Source organism: Lemur catta, chromosome 19 (assembly GCF_020740605.2).
Source record: "Lemur catta isolate mLemCat1 chromosome 19, mLemCat1.pri, whole genome shotgun sequence".
NCBI lineage: Eukaryota > Metazoa > Chordata > Mammalia > Primates > Lemuridae > Lemur > Lemur catta.
Genome location: NC_059146.1, coordinates 36,455,026 through 36,467,195, shown reverse-complemented (window position 1 = coordinate 36,467,195; position 12,170 = coordinate 36,455,026). Strand labels below are relative to the sequence as shown.

Below are 12,170 nucleotides of genomic sequence, written 5' to 3'. Positions count from 1 at the left end.
TTTCAGTTCTTGATATTGGTCTATTCAAGATCACAGTGGAATAAAAGTAATAATGAACCCTAACAGAACTCTCATTCCTACTCAAAGTCATGGAAGCTAAACAACCTTCTCCTGAATAACAATTTTGTAAAGGAAGAAATCAAGTCAGAAATCAAAACATTCTTTGAATTAAATGAGAAAAGTGACACAACTTATCAAAATCTATGGGATGCAGCTAAAGCAGTCCTGAAAGGAAAATTCATTTCCATAAATGCCTATTTCAAAATGACAGACAACTTAGAAATAGACAACTTAATGAATAGACTCAAAGAGCTGGAGAAAGAAGAACAGACTGACCCCAAACCCAGCAGAAGGCGAGAAATTATTAAGATCAAATCAGAATTAAATGAAAAGGACAACAAAAATACTATAAGGGAAATTAATAAGACAAAAAGTTGGTTCTTTGAAAAGATAAATAAAATAGTCACACCACTGGCTAGACTAACCAAGAGCAGAAAAGAAAAATCTCTAATAACTTCCATCAGGAACATGAAAGGCGAAATCACAACCGATGCCACAGAGATATATGACATCATCTATGAATTTTACAAAAATCTTTATGCACAGAAATTGGAAAATGAGGAGGAAATGGACAAATTTTTAGAAACACACAGCCTTCCCAAGCTCAATCTTGGAAAGAATTTTTAAGTCCATTAAATTTACCTCTCTTCTATTTTACATTTCTTAATAAAACACAAATGAAGTCTGCAATTCCTTTGATCTGTCTTACCATATTTAAAACTATCATAATTACGGTAAAAGAATAAATAGTGAGTAAACACATTATTGGGCTTTTCTCCCTAAATGGAAACAAAATAATATACAGAATATGGCTTATTAGAAATATCCAAAGGAATCTAAAAAATGTATAATCGCCATGTAAAATTGTCACAACAAACCCATGTCACACTTTTTTTATTCACAATTTTTTTTAATATTCTACTTACATGAAAAATAAGTTCATAATGAAATAAAATAGCATTTATGCAGAATATTTGTATGTGTGCTCATGTTCATATTTTTAATGAAGGGATTCTGGCTTTTATAAATCTCACAGAGGAATCTAGTGACCCTCACAAAAATGAAAATCCTACTCTACTAAATGATCCCTAAAATATTTCTAGCTTTATTTTTTTTTTAAATTCAGGATAGTATGGGGGTGCAAACATTTTGGTTACATGTAATGCATTTGTCTCACCCAGGCCAGGGCTACAAGCCTGCCCTTCCCCTATACAGTGCACTCTGCTTCCATCAGTTGTGGGTTATCCCCCCAACCCTCCACATGACCAGCACCCAATGAGTATTACTACCATGTGAGCACCTTAGTGTTGAACAGTTAGTACCAATTTGATGGCAAGTACATGTGGTGCATGTTTTTCTTTCTTTTTTTTTTTTTAACACTGGAAGGTAACAGTTTATTTTATTGTTTACAATTAGCAGCTGAATATCTTGAAGTCAATCTCATACACAAACATACTGACTGTACAAATTCTTTAAACAAAAGCTGTTATACACTTATCTTAAAGTATCTTGTAACAGACTACAGTGAGAAGAAAATAATTCTGAAGGGGAAAAAAGATCTCCCTGTGATAGAAAACTTAAGAAAACAAAAAGCATTCCTATAAAGTTAACAATAAAAACCAGAGTGTAAAAAAGCACTCTTCCATTTTCTTATTAAGAAAAATCACCAACTCATGTAAAATAATTCATCAACTTAACTAAGAAATGAAACATTAATTTTTAAAATATCTTACAGCATAATGTCTTTTAAATAGTTTAACTTTTAGACTACTTCAGTATTAAACACCTAACTTTTCTCAGAAAGCTGTTGCAAAACCCAAGTATTGTTTTGACTATACAGAAATCAATTATTTTTTTTAACAGAATAAAGATGTAACACATGTAAACAACACTCACCACCTTAATATTACCACCTTAAATTTCACTTCAATACCAGTGTTTTCAATGGTAAGATTATATGTATTTCTTTCTAGTCTTTTGTACATTTTCACAGCATTTTAAAAGAAAACCATTGCTGTAAAATGCTTACATATTCCTTTTCATTTCATATTGTAGAGCAATCATTTCTCTAGCACATTGAAATATTATGTGAAAAGCGTTTTCAGTTGGCTGATTCCTTGTGATTTTAAATGAGAATTAGTCTAATGATTAAAACAGTACCCACAGGGTAAGCTCCATCCACTCAGTTAATACAAATCTATGGAGTAGCTCTTTACTACATTACAGGCTAGGGTGTTTTCTAGGCACAGGGGATATGGCAGTGAACACACAAATGTTCTATCATGAGAGTGACAGAAACACACAACGACAATAAACAGAATAGATGGGCAAACTACATCACATGTTAGAGGAGAAAAAGCAAAGCAGGATAATGAAATGCTTATGTGTGGGAGAAGAGGGATGGTGGAAATGTTAGCATGTCTAGAAAAGGCCTTGCTGAGAAAATGGTTGTTAAGGAAAGAACTGAAGGAATAGACAAGAAGTGGCCAGGAAGCTATCTGAGAGAAACCATTTAAAATAGAGAGAACTGCCAAGTACACAGCTGTGCCTGGAGAGTTTAAGGAACAGCAAGAAGTTCAGTGAGGCAGTAGCAGAGCTAAAGGGATAAAAAAATGAAAAATTAAGTCAGAGGTACTAAAGGTCAGATCATGCACAGCATTTTAGGTATTAGGAGGAATGGTGATATATACTCTGACTGAAAAGGGAGGCAATGGGGATGTTCTGAGCAGAGGAATGACATCATCCGACTTGTTTTGATAGGAGCACTGGGTTAAGCATTGAGGGAAAGAGGATTAGGAAAAAAAGACCATTTAGCTGTGCGATACACTCATCTCGACAGCAGACAGTGGTGGCTTAGACAGGCAAGTGGTGAATGGCTTCTGCACATATTTTGAAGGAAGACCTGACAAGTTGTGCTGAGAGATTAGATATTAGATGTTGAAGACGAGAGAGAGAGAGAGAGAGAGAGAGAGAGAGAGAGAGAGAGAGAGAGAGAGAGAGAGAGGTGTCAAGGATTACCCCAAGGTCTTTGTCAGAGTAACTGGAAGCGTTGCCATTAACTCAAGTAGGAAAGACTCCATGAGGGGGAGGTATGAGGAAGAACATCAGTAGCTCAAATTTGGGAAAAGTTTTCAATTAGCAATAATCGCACCTCAGATAAACCTCCTTGGCTATGATACTGCCACTGCACAAAGCTCAATTTTCAACCTGATAATTTTGTGATACCTAAGAGCTACCCAAAGAGAGGGGTCAAGTAGGCAGTTTGGGATATAGGTCTGGAATTAAGGAAACCATTAGCACACACAAGGTAATAAAAGTCATGAGAAAGAAGATTGAGTACTGAGCCCAGGGACACTTCAATGTGCAGAAGGTGGGGTGTGAGGACAAGCACACAAAACAGACTAAGATGGATGAACTAGAGAGGAAGGAGGAAAAACCAGGAGTGATATCCTGAAAGTCAAGGGAAAAAATGATTACAGAGGAGAGAGCTTTTCATTGGGGAAAAGATTGCTAATAGGTTCTGTAAAATGAGGTCTAAGAAATTATATCTAGATTTATTAAAATGAAAATCAGTGGGAATTTTGAGAAAACCAATTTTGCAGTAGTGGTGTGGGTGAAAATTGCTGGAATGAGTTCAAGAGTGAATGGAAAAGAAATTCGAATCCATGAGCTGAGACAGTTTTTTCAAGGCCATCATACCTTAGTGGCCTGATCATGGATGCTGTAATGTTCTTCTTGTTTAGCTATATATTTCAATCACTATACAATAATTATATATTTTCACACTTTAAAGGTTTCAAAATTATATACATATGGCATTTAAAAAAATGCCAGGCCAAGGTATTAAATAATAAATTCACAAAAATCATAGACTTACAAGACACCTTGAACATTTCTCAGTTATATCAGCTGATTATCATTTTGCTCATACTTATAAAAAAAGGCCACAGAAAGACCAAAATGTTCAAGAGCAGTATTTTTGCCTTTAGAAAATGATCCAACTGCAGGGTATTTTATATTCTTCAAATATACAAAGCAATCATTCATACTAAAATATTGATTCAACGACAGGAATGAAAGGGGAAAATGGAGAAAATAATCTCATTTTTAAACTGAATTTTTGTAAGTTATGTAATATGAAGTCACTGTTGAAAATATGGTTGGATGCAAACTGACACATATTATCTTAAAAAAAAGGTTAATGGCATGCAGTCAGGGTATCTTTAAAAAGAGGATTCACTGCATTAGCAGCACCTTGGTTTTGGCACAAGAGTCAGCAAACTAGGGGCCTTGGGGCCAAGTCAAGCTCACTGTCTGTAGGTAAAGTTTAACTGGGACACCACAATATCTATTCACTTACTGTCTATGACAGTTTGTGGACTACAACAAGAGAGACCCTGTCGTTCACAAAGCCTAAATCATTTACTATCTGGCTTTCTACAGAAAGAGTTGGCCAATACCTGGTTAGTAGGATTAAAGATTCTTTGATGTATTTTAGTAAGTTTTACCCAAAATATGGAAATATTTATATGGGATATGGATATGCAATCCCTTGGCAATATCTGGATTAATTTGAGGGTCCAAAAGGTCAGCACTTATGCATAAAGAACAAAAAACCAACAATTTAATAACTAGCAGTTTTGTTGGGAACAAGGCAGAGCTGCAGTGGAGCATGCGGCTTCCTTTTGAACCTCAGCAGATATTACAAGAATTCTAACACAATTTGCTTAAGATGTGTCATGAAACTAAACACTTTAAATATCTGTCAATTGTGAAATAATTAGTACACTACAGATCCAACCTCACTGTTTGAATGGTTGCATATGACATTATTATATGGATATGACAATGTAACTATTTCCTTATTGAAAGGTATTTAGACTATCTGTAAGTTTTTGATATGATGATGTTACAGTAACTATCTTTAACATACATATATATGTAACACACTTGTATAAATATTCTTAGCATACACATATTATATATCCTTAACATATGCTACCTATGTATATACTGGTTTATGTACATTATATATAACATAGAATAAACATCGTTAACTTGTGTTTATGTGTGTTTACACAAGTCATGTTTTCCTGTAGGATCTAGTCCCACATCTGAAGCTTCTGTTAGGTTAAAGGAATGACATATTTGAAATGTTGATACATGCTATCAAATTGCACTTCAGAAAGGATTTAGCAATTTCATTTACCAACAGAGTATGAGAATGCATTCTCCTCACATTTGCCAACACTGCTTATCTTTTTATAACAAAATGCCAGTATGATTGGAAAATATGTTATCTCATTGTTAATGTGCATTTTTCTGATCACCAAGGAAGGCTGAATATTCCTAAGAAAAGCATAAAATTTGTTAATCATGAATATTAGTCTAATTAGAATTAACTGTATTGTATAATAAAATTATCTACTGTTAAATATTGCACAGGCTTACCTATCACACACTTCCTTCTCCATCCTAGGAAATTGCCGACTGTCAGTTTTTCCCCTTTCTTTCTGGAAGTATTGCATCATCGTCACTGTCATCACCAGCACCATCATATAGGTTTTCTGATACTGCCATTTTATTGCTTTTGTTGCTTTGGTGCTTCTCTCTTTCTTTGACCTTTAATGAAAGATTGATAGTAAGAATAATTGTTATTACTTTATCAATAAAAATAACTTTTTCTCTTTTCATTGATTTTATCCCTTGACTCACCTTAACTGTTATATTTCTAACCATTAAATATTTTGTGATTACTTTAATTATATTATTAAACATAGTTATACTATTATTGAAATTTTTATAAAGTCTACTTCATTTGTGTTTGAGTGGATGAAACATAATTTTCTCAAATTTCTAAAAGGGCCCTTCTTAATTTGTTGCTGTTATTCACATCCACTCTTCTTTGGTTAATAGGAATTTCCACCCCCATTTGACTGGCAGAAACAGAAAGAAAAAGACAAAGACATAAAACATTGTCTTCTTCTGTCTTATCACTTGCATTTTACATTCAATAGCCAGATTTAGAGGATGCAACATTGTAAGTCTTCAGGAACAGAAAGGAAGCTTTCCCTTTTCTGTAGCAAGTTAATCTTTTTCTCACTGCCTTTTATCATTCTTTTTTCATTTGGATACAGAAATATCAAAAAATGAAAATACTCACTAATATATATGAACCAAGTTTGCCAAAACACAAGTAGCAGAGTGCAACTGCTGAATTGCTAGTGTGGAGTTCTGAAAAATGAGATGCTCCGCAAATTTCACATTCAATAACCATAAAATTTTATGGCTGGAGGATGTACAGTATAAGTAACTTTCTAGTTCAGCTCCATAACCTACTGATAATTGGAGTAAAACCAAGAAAGATTAAGTGGTTCATCAAAGTTCCTAAAGTGGCATTAGCTAGCATCTTATGGCACCAAAAGAGATGATGCAATTACTTCATGCTGAATCAGATAAATTACCAGATTAAACTACTACTCAAACTAGTCAGATAAATTAAATGTGTCACTTTGGCAAAATACCTAAATGCCTTTGTGGGGTGTTCACATAATGAAAAAAATTCTCAAATATATTTCCCTCAATTCCAAGGTAAATATTAGCTATAAGTTACTAGAGATTCTAAGAATATTTTAAGTTTTATAACTACTTTAGATGGGTTAAAATTATAAAATAGTAAATTATTAACTATTCTAAAAGCTTAGTCCAGTTACATTATTAAAAAAAGAAAATATTGTTAAATCAGAAATTTAGATTTAAATCCTTACATACCTGTGGCTGGTTATTTTCACTTTCTTCGTGCCTTTCTTGCTCATCCTCCGATGTCACTTCTAGGTCTTATTCTGCTAACAAATCCAGACATTGAGTTAAAATAGACTACTTAGAAGAGTGAGGTAAAAGCCAGTCTTTAAAGAAATAGATAGAAAATAACATTTTTATTGGATAAATTGATAGTTTAAAGGAAGCTAAATCAGTGATAGAATATTTCTTGAAGAAATACTTCTAATTAAAAACAAAAAAAACCTTCAACAAACCACTTGGGGAGACACTAGATGTCACCTGGTCCCAGGCATACAATATCTCAAAGATTCACTCACAAATTCTATTAACTATTAGCTATTTCTATCAACTAAATAGAAAAGTGGGCATAGATCTGTGTGAACATGCTGATTGATGAGGGGAAAAGTGATCATTAATCAGTGCAGAAAATCATGAGCCTGAGAGGATAACCATCAAAGCTGACGGTAGAATGCTACAGCATATCTTAACACAACCCATCAAAATTGGTTGTACCATTATACTATAATTATTTATCATGTCCTTCCATTCATTCTATGATTTAGGAAGTACGCAGTTGCAATGCAGTTCAGTTTAGAGTAAGAGTAACATTCATCTCTCATCAGAAAAAGTATTCTGAACTGATCAGCTTGGATTCATTTGTAGAATGCTAGTTAATGAAAATGTTCATCTTTTGCATTAGTTACATGGGCTATTGGTATGCCTACATTTCTTGTATCCTCTGGATTAGTCATCTTAAACTTTCTTGATACACCACTCATGCAAGAAGGCATAACAACACATCAAAGAAAAAATGTATAATAAGTTTTCAATATTGAAATAACAATTTTAGAACTCAAGGAATGAACTCCATAAATTTCTTTCTTTCTAAAATTAGTTTGGTTACCATGTAGTCTTTTACAAGACTTTTATGAAACAATTACCTTATCAAAAATTTAGCTATCTTAAAATAGAAGCTAATGCTTCTATATTCAAATTAATCTCAATCATAATATTAATACAACATATATATTTTATGGCTGACAGCTATGGGGAGGAAAAATAGGTTACTATTGTTTACCCCAATTCTAGCACTCCCTCTTGCTTGCTGTAACCTTTGGAGCAGCAATAATCTAAGCTTCTGTTTGAGTGTGAACATACTGAAGTCATCTGAAGTCCTCCCGAGTTTCCTCATCAACCCCAAAATCACCTTCCTAACTACTTTCTTTCCTCCCTTTCCTCCCTCACAATTCTTCAATGACAACAGTCATCTCGAGATCTGTGGTCCTTATTCTACCCCTTCTACATTTTTTGATGTATTATTCCCACCACATCTTTCCTCCTTATTTAGCAGTAGTCTCTTATATCTCTAATTTCTCCTTCCTCATCACTTGGTTCCTTCCCCTCTGGCTACAAACATGTTCAGAAATAAAAATAAATAAATAAATAAATAATGCTTTTCCCTGATCCTGTAATGTCTTAAACTGTTATCCAATGGCTCTTCTAACAGATTTCTCTAAAAGGAAATCTATACCCAAGGACCACCAGCAGGAGCATCAGCTCAGAATTTACTAGAAATGCAGAATCCCAGACCTGCTGACTCAGAGTGTGCATTTTTAACAGGGTCCCCAGCTGATTGATGAAAGTCTGAGATGCTCTCATCTATACTTAGTGTGCTTCCACATTCCTCTACCTGAACTGACCCTTTTGGAATCTAGCCTCAAGTTCCTCCCTATCATGTCCCCCAAACTGAAACTGCATTACAAGTCATAATGTTTCTCATGGACTGTTTATCAGCCTCTGTCTTCCCTGATCTCTCCATAACTGACCCTACTCTCTTCTTCTTTCCAATGCTTTTATTTTGAGCTGTATAATTCTATCCTATGAAGTAACAACATTTCATACCACATTGAATTATACACATGCATGGCTGACCATATATGCCATACATTTGTCTATGGCAGAGAAAATACAGTTCTGTAGGTTCAAGTGCCTCAATCCTTAATGCCTTCCCAACAGTGAGGGAGATGAGAAGAGTGAGAAATGTTTGCTGTACTTCTCTGACACACTCTGGTATTGGAAGCTCACTTTCTATTCTTCCCACCTTTCTAATACTCTGCTCTTTCTTTTTCTGAAGAATTATTTTATTTGACCACCCTCCATTACATATGCCTGCTTCTTGATGCCAGATGATATCCTTTGGATTTTACAATATATCAGTGCATATGTTTTAAAATAAACAGTGTGTTAAATGACTTTCTTTTAATAAAATATGGTTCTTACCTTCTACTTCTCCATTGGCTGTATTTTTCTGTTTGTTAACTTCAGACCCACATAAATCACCACCATAATTCTGTGGAAAATTCGCGGAGATCCTCTATTAAAAGTAATATCAGTAATGAGTTTTAATTAAAAAAATAATGAGTTCCATCAACATTTCCTAATCACATTCTTAAAAATATCTGATTTTCCCATTTTAAAAGCAAACATTTAAAAATAAGAGAAGCATGTATTGAAAATCAAAACATGTCAATAGGGAACCTCATATATGTTATCTAGATGAAGCTTACCTTTTATATATTTATGGCTATTGACTCTGAAAACCAAGAATGGATGAGAAAGGGAGTATATTCACAGAAAAAATATTAATGGGTATGCACATTTCAACAAGGAAGTAACTTCAAAATACCTAACTGTGCTTTGCAAAAATAAGAGAATATTTAAAAATATGTATATAATACACTTACTGTAATAATTACATAATTAAATATTTAACATATATTTTTTTTTGAGACAGAGTCTCACTCTGTTGCCCAGGCTAGAGTGAGTGCCGTGGCATCAGCCTAGCTCACAGCAACCTCAAACTCCTGGGCTCAAGCGATCCTTCTGCCTCAGCCTCCCGAGTAGCTGGGGCTACAGGCATGCGCCACCATGCCCGGCTAATTTTTTCTATATGTATTTTTAGCTGTCCATATAATTTCTTTCTATTTTTAGTAGAGATGGGGTCTCGCTCTTGCTCAGGCTGGTCTCGAACTCCTGAGCTCCAACAATCCACCTGCCTCAGCCTCCCAGAGTGCAAGGATTACAGGCGTGAGCCACCATGCCCGGCCTACATAATTTTAACTATAGAAATTTTTAGTGTTAAAATAAAATACTTAGCATGATAAGAAACATTAGAATATGTCAAGTTCAGGATGAATAGCTCATTTTACAAGCTGCACCATTTTGGAAACAAGGGCTTGCAAATATCTAAATATTTTTTAATAAAATTTTTACTAATAGTATCAATGGTTGAATAAAATGATGAAGTAGTAAAAAAAAATTTATTTATGTCATATTTCAATAAAACCAAGCAAACAGAGTTGTATAAAATAAAGCAAGCAATCATTAGAGATACACAAAGTAAATCTTTCTAAATTAAAAAAACTTAAAAAACAATAGCAAGCCTTAAATACAGAACAATAGGTATATTTATTCATGGAGCATCTGAAATGTGCTAGAAACTTACTTGCACATTTTTTCCTATATTTAATAATAATAAAAATCAATAGGGTGGTGGTTATCATACTTCCTGGTCATTCCAGAATGTTAAGACTAAAATTAAAAGATGTGATCCACTGAGCTCTTCATCCAGAATGTCTCTCCTCTTAGACTTTCACATGGCTGGCTCCTTCTCTAGTCATATGAAAGTGGGCAGCTAAAATGTCACCCTCAGAAAGATCTTCTCTGACTACCGAATTCTACTCCCACTTCCATCCCCATCCTAACTAAAAACCATGTCAGTATTTTCTAACCAGTTTTTGTTTTATTTATATGCAGAACTTATGGTGACCTATAGGTCTTTGTTGTTTACTTTTTTTCTGTTCCTACTTCTACAGCACATTCCCCTCATCTTGTATTTTCAGCATCTTACTGCCCAGCATGTAGTTGGTACTCAATAACAGACATTTAATCAATGTCGAAACATTTAAAATCCTATCAGGAAGGCCTCAAGCATCAAATCACTATACTTGTATAGGACATCTCTAGTAATAGTCCGCCCAAACTTAACATAACCCAAATTAGGAATCCAAATGCCTGTTATAACTTCCATTCTTTTCTTAGCACTACTGCCTTCTGGTTTGCAAAAAGTTATTTTCAAGGTTTGGTAAGTCAGTGAATCTCAGTGTAATCATTTGGTCCTCCATTGGTATAAACACTCTCCAGTTTACAAAATGTTTTCACATTTCTTACCACATTTGTTCATTGCACATTCTTAAGGAATAGATGTCAGTACCATGTTTATGAACAAGGTCCCTGATACCTAAATAGATTAAATCATTACTTTCAAGATTCCATGGCTAGTAAATGACTAACATGTCTTCTGGCTTCCACTCAGTGCTGGTACCACTGTGCAGCAGCTCTTCTATCATCAGACCCTTCCCATCTCTTTCCACAGTTGTCACCTTAATGTACAGCATCATTATTTTATACTTACACTGGTACAAACATGGATGCCACAAAAATATCCAATGTGTTCTATTTTTAAAAAGGAATTCTACTTACTAAAACAGCACTCAACCAAACTGTTACTATAGTCCTACATATTTACTGTTCCCATTCCTTTCCTTCTCCTGAAATGTTGCTTGCAGATCTATACCTGACAACCCAATCACACTAACACCTTCAAGTTACAGATATTATCCTTTTAAGTTCCAAGTTGGAAAACGCAATAGTCCAAATGGTTTCTCTCTGAATATCATTAGGACTTTTACACATCTAGATATACCATAGACTGATTCGTTTGACCACAGGTTGACCTGGAATAATTCTTTAGGTTGTAGATAAACATAACATCGGAACCCAAACCGATTCCTTTTCTAAGCCTTATTTTGTTGCACTATACTATAGTAGTTTCTTAAATGAATCCCACAAATGAGCAGAATTATACTATGTAATAATAATCACTTTGTTAGTTATCAGCTGAAAATACAAGAAAATAATTCCTGATGGGCATATGTAGAGATGAGAATGTAAAGTAAAAACATCTCCTTTTAGGTTTTAAAATTATTTGATACTTATATTTTAAAATAATAACAATAGGTAGTACCTCCAAATCCTGAGGTGATTCTCCATCTTTATTTTGTCCAGATCCCAATGAGGACATCTTGTCTATAACATGTTATTCACAGATACATTCAGGAAAACATTTTTATTGTAAATTTTAAATTCATATACAAGTCTATCACCATTTGTTTTCATTTCAATAAAATAAAATTAATAGCAAAAATAATTTCAAGGTTGAACCAGTTTTAGGAAGAAAAATTAGATGGTATGAAGAAAGACAGCAGAAG

The 12,170-nt window shown here is 34.0% G+C and overlaps 1 long non-coding RNA gene and 1 pseudogene across 1 annotated transcript; both read right to left on the bottom strand.

Annotated features, from left to right (window-relative positions):
• Positions 1-3,172: 3,172 nt before the first annotated feature.
• On the bottom strand, positions 3,173-3,256 carry LOC123624932 (annotated as a pseudogene).
• A 3,604-nt stretch (positions 3,257-6,860) lies between these two features.
• LOC123624245 lies at positions 6,861-11,960 on the bottom strand. Its single transcript, XR_006730086.1, has 3 exons — positions 11,927-11,960; positions 9,121-9,214; positions 6,861-6,905 (listed from the first exon to the last, which is right to left on the bottom strand). It is a non-coding gene; the product is annotated as an uncharacterized LOC123624245 (long non-coding RNA).
• Between the last annotated feature and the right edge of the window lie 210 nt (positions 11,961-12,170).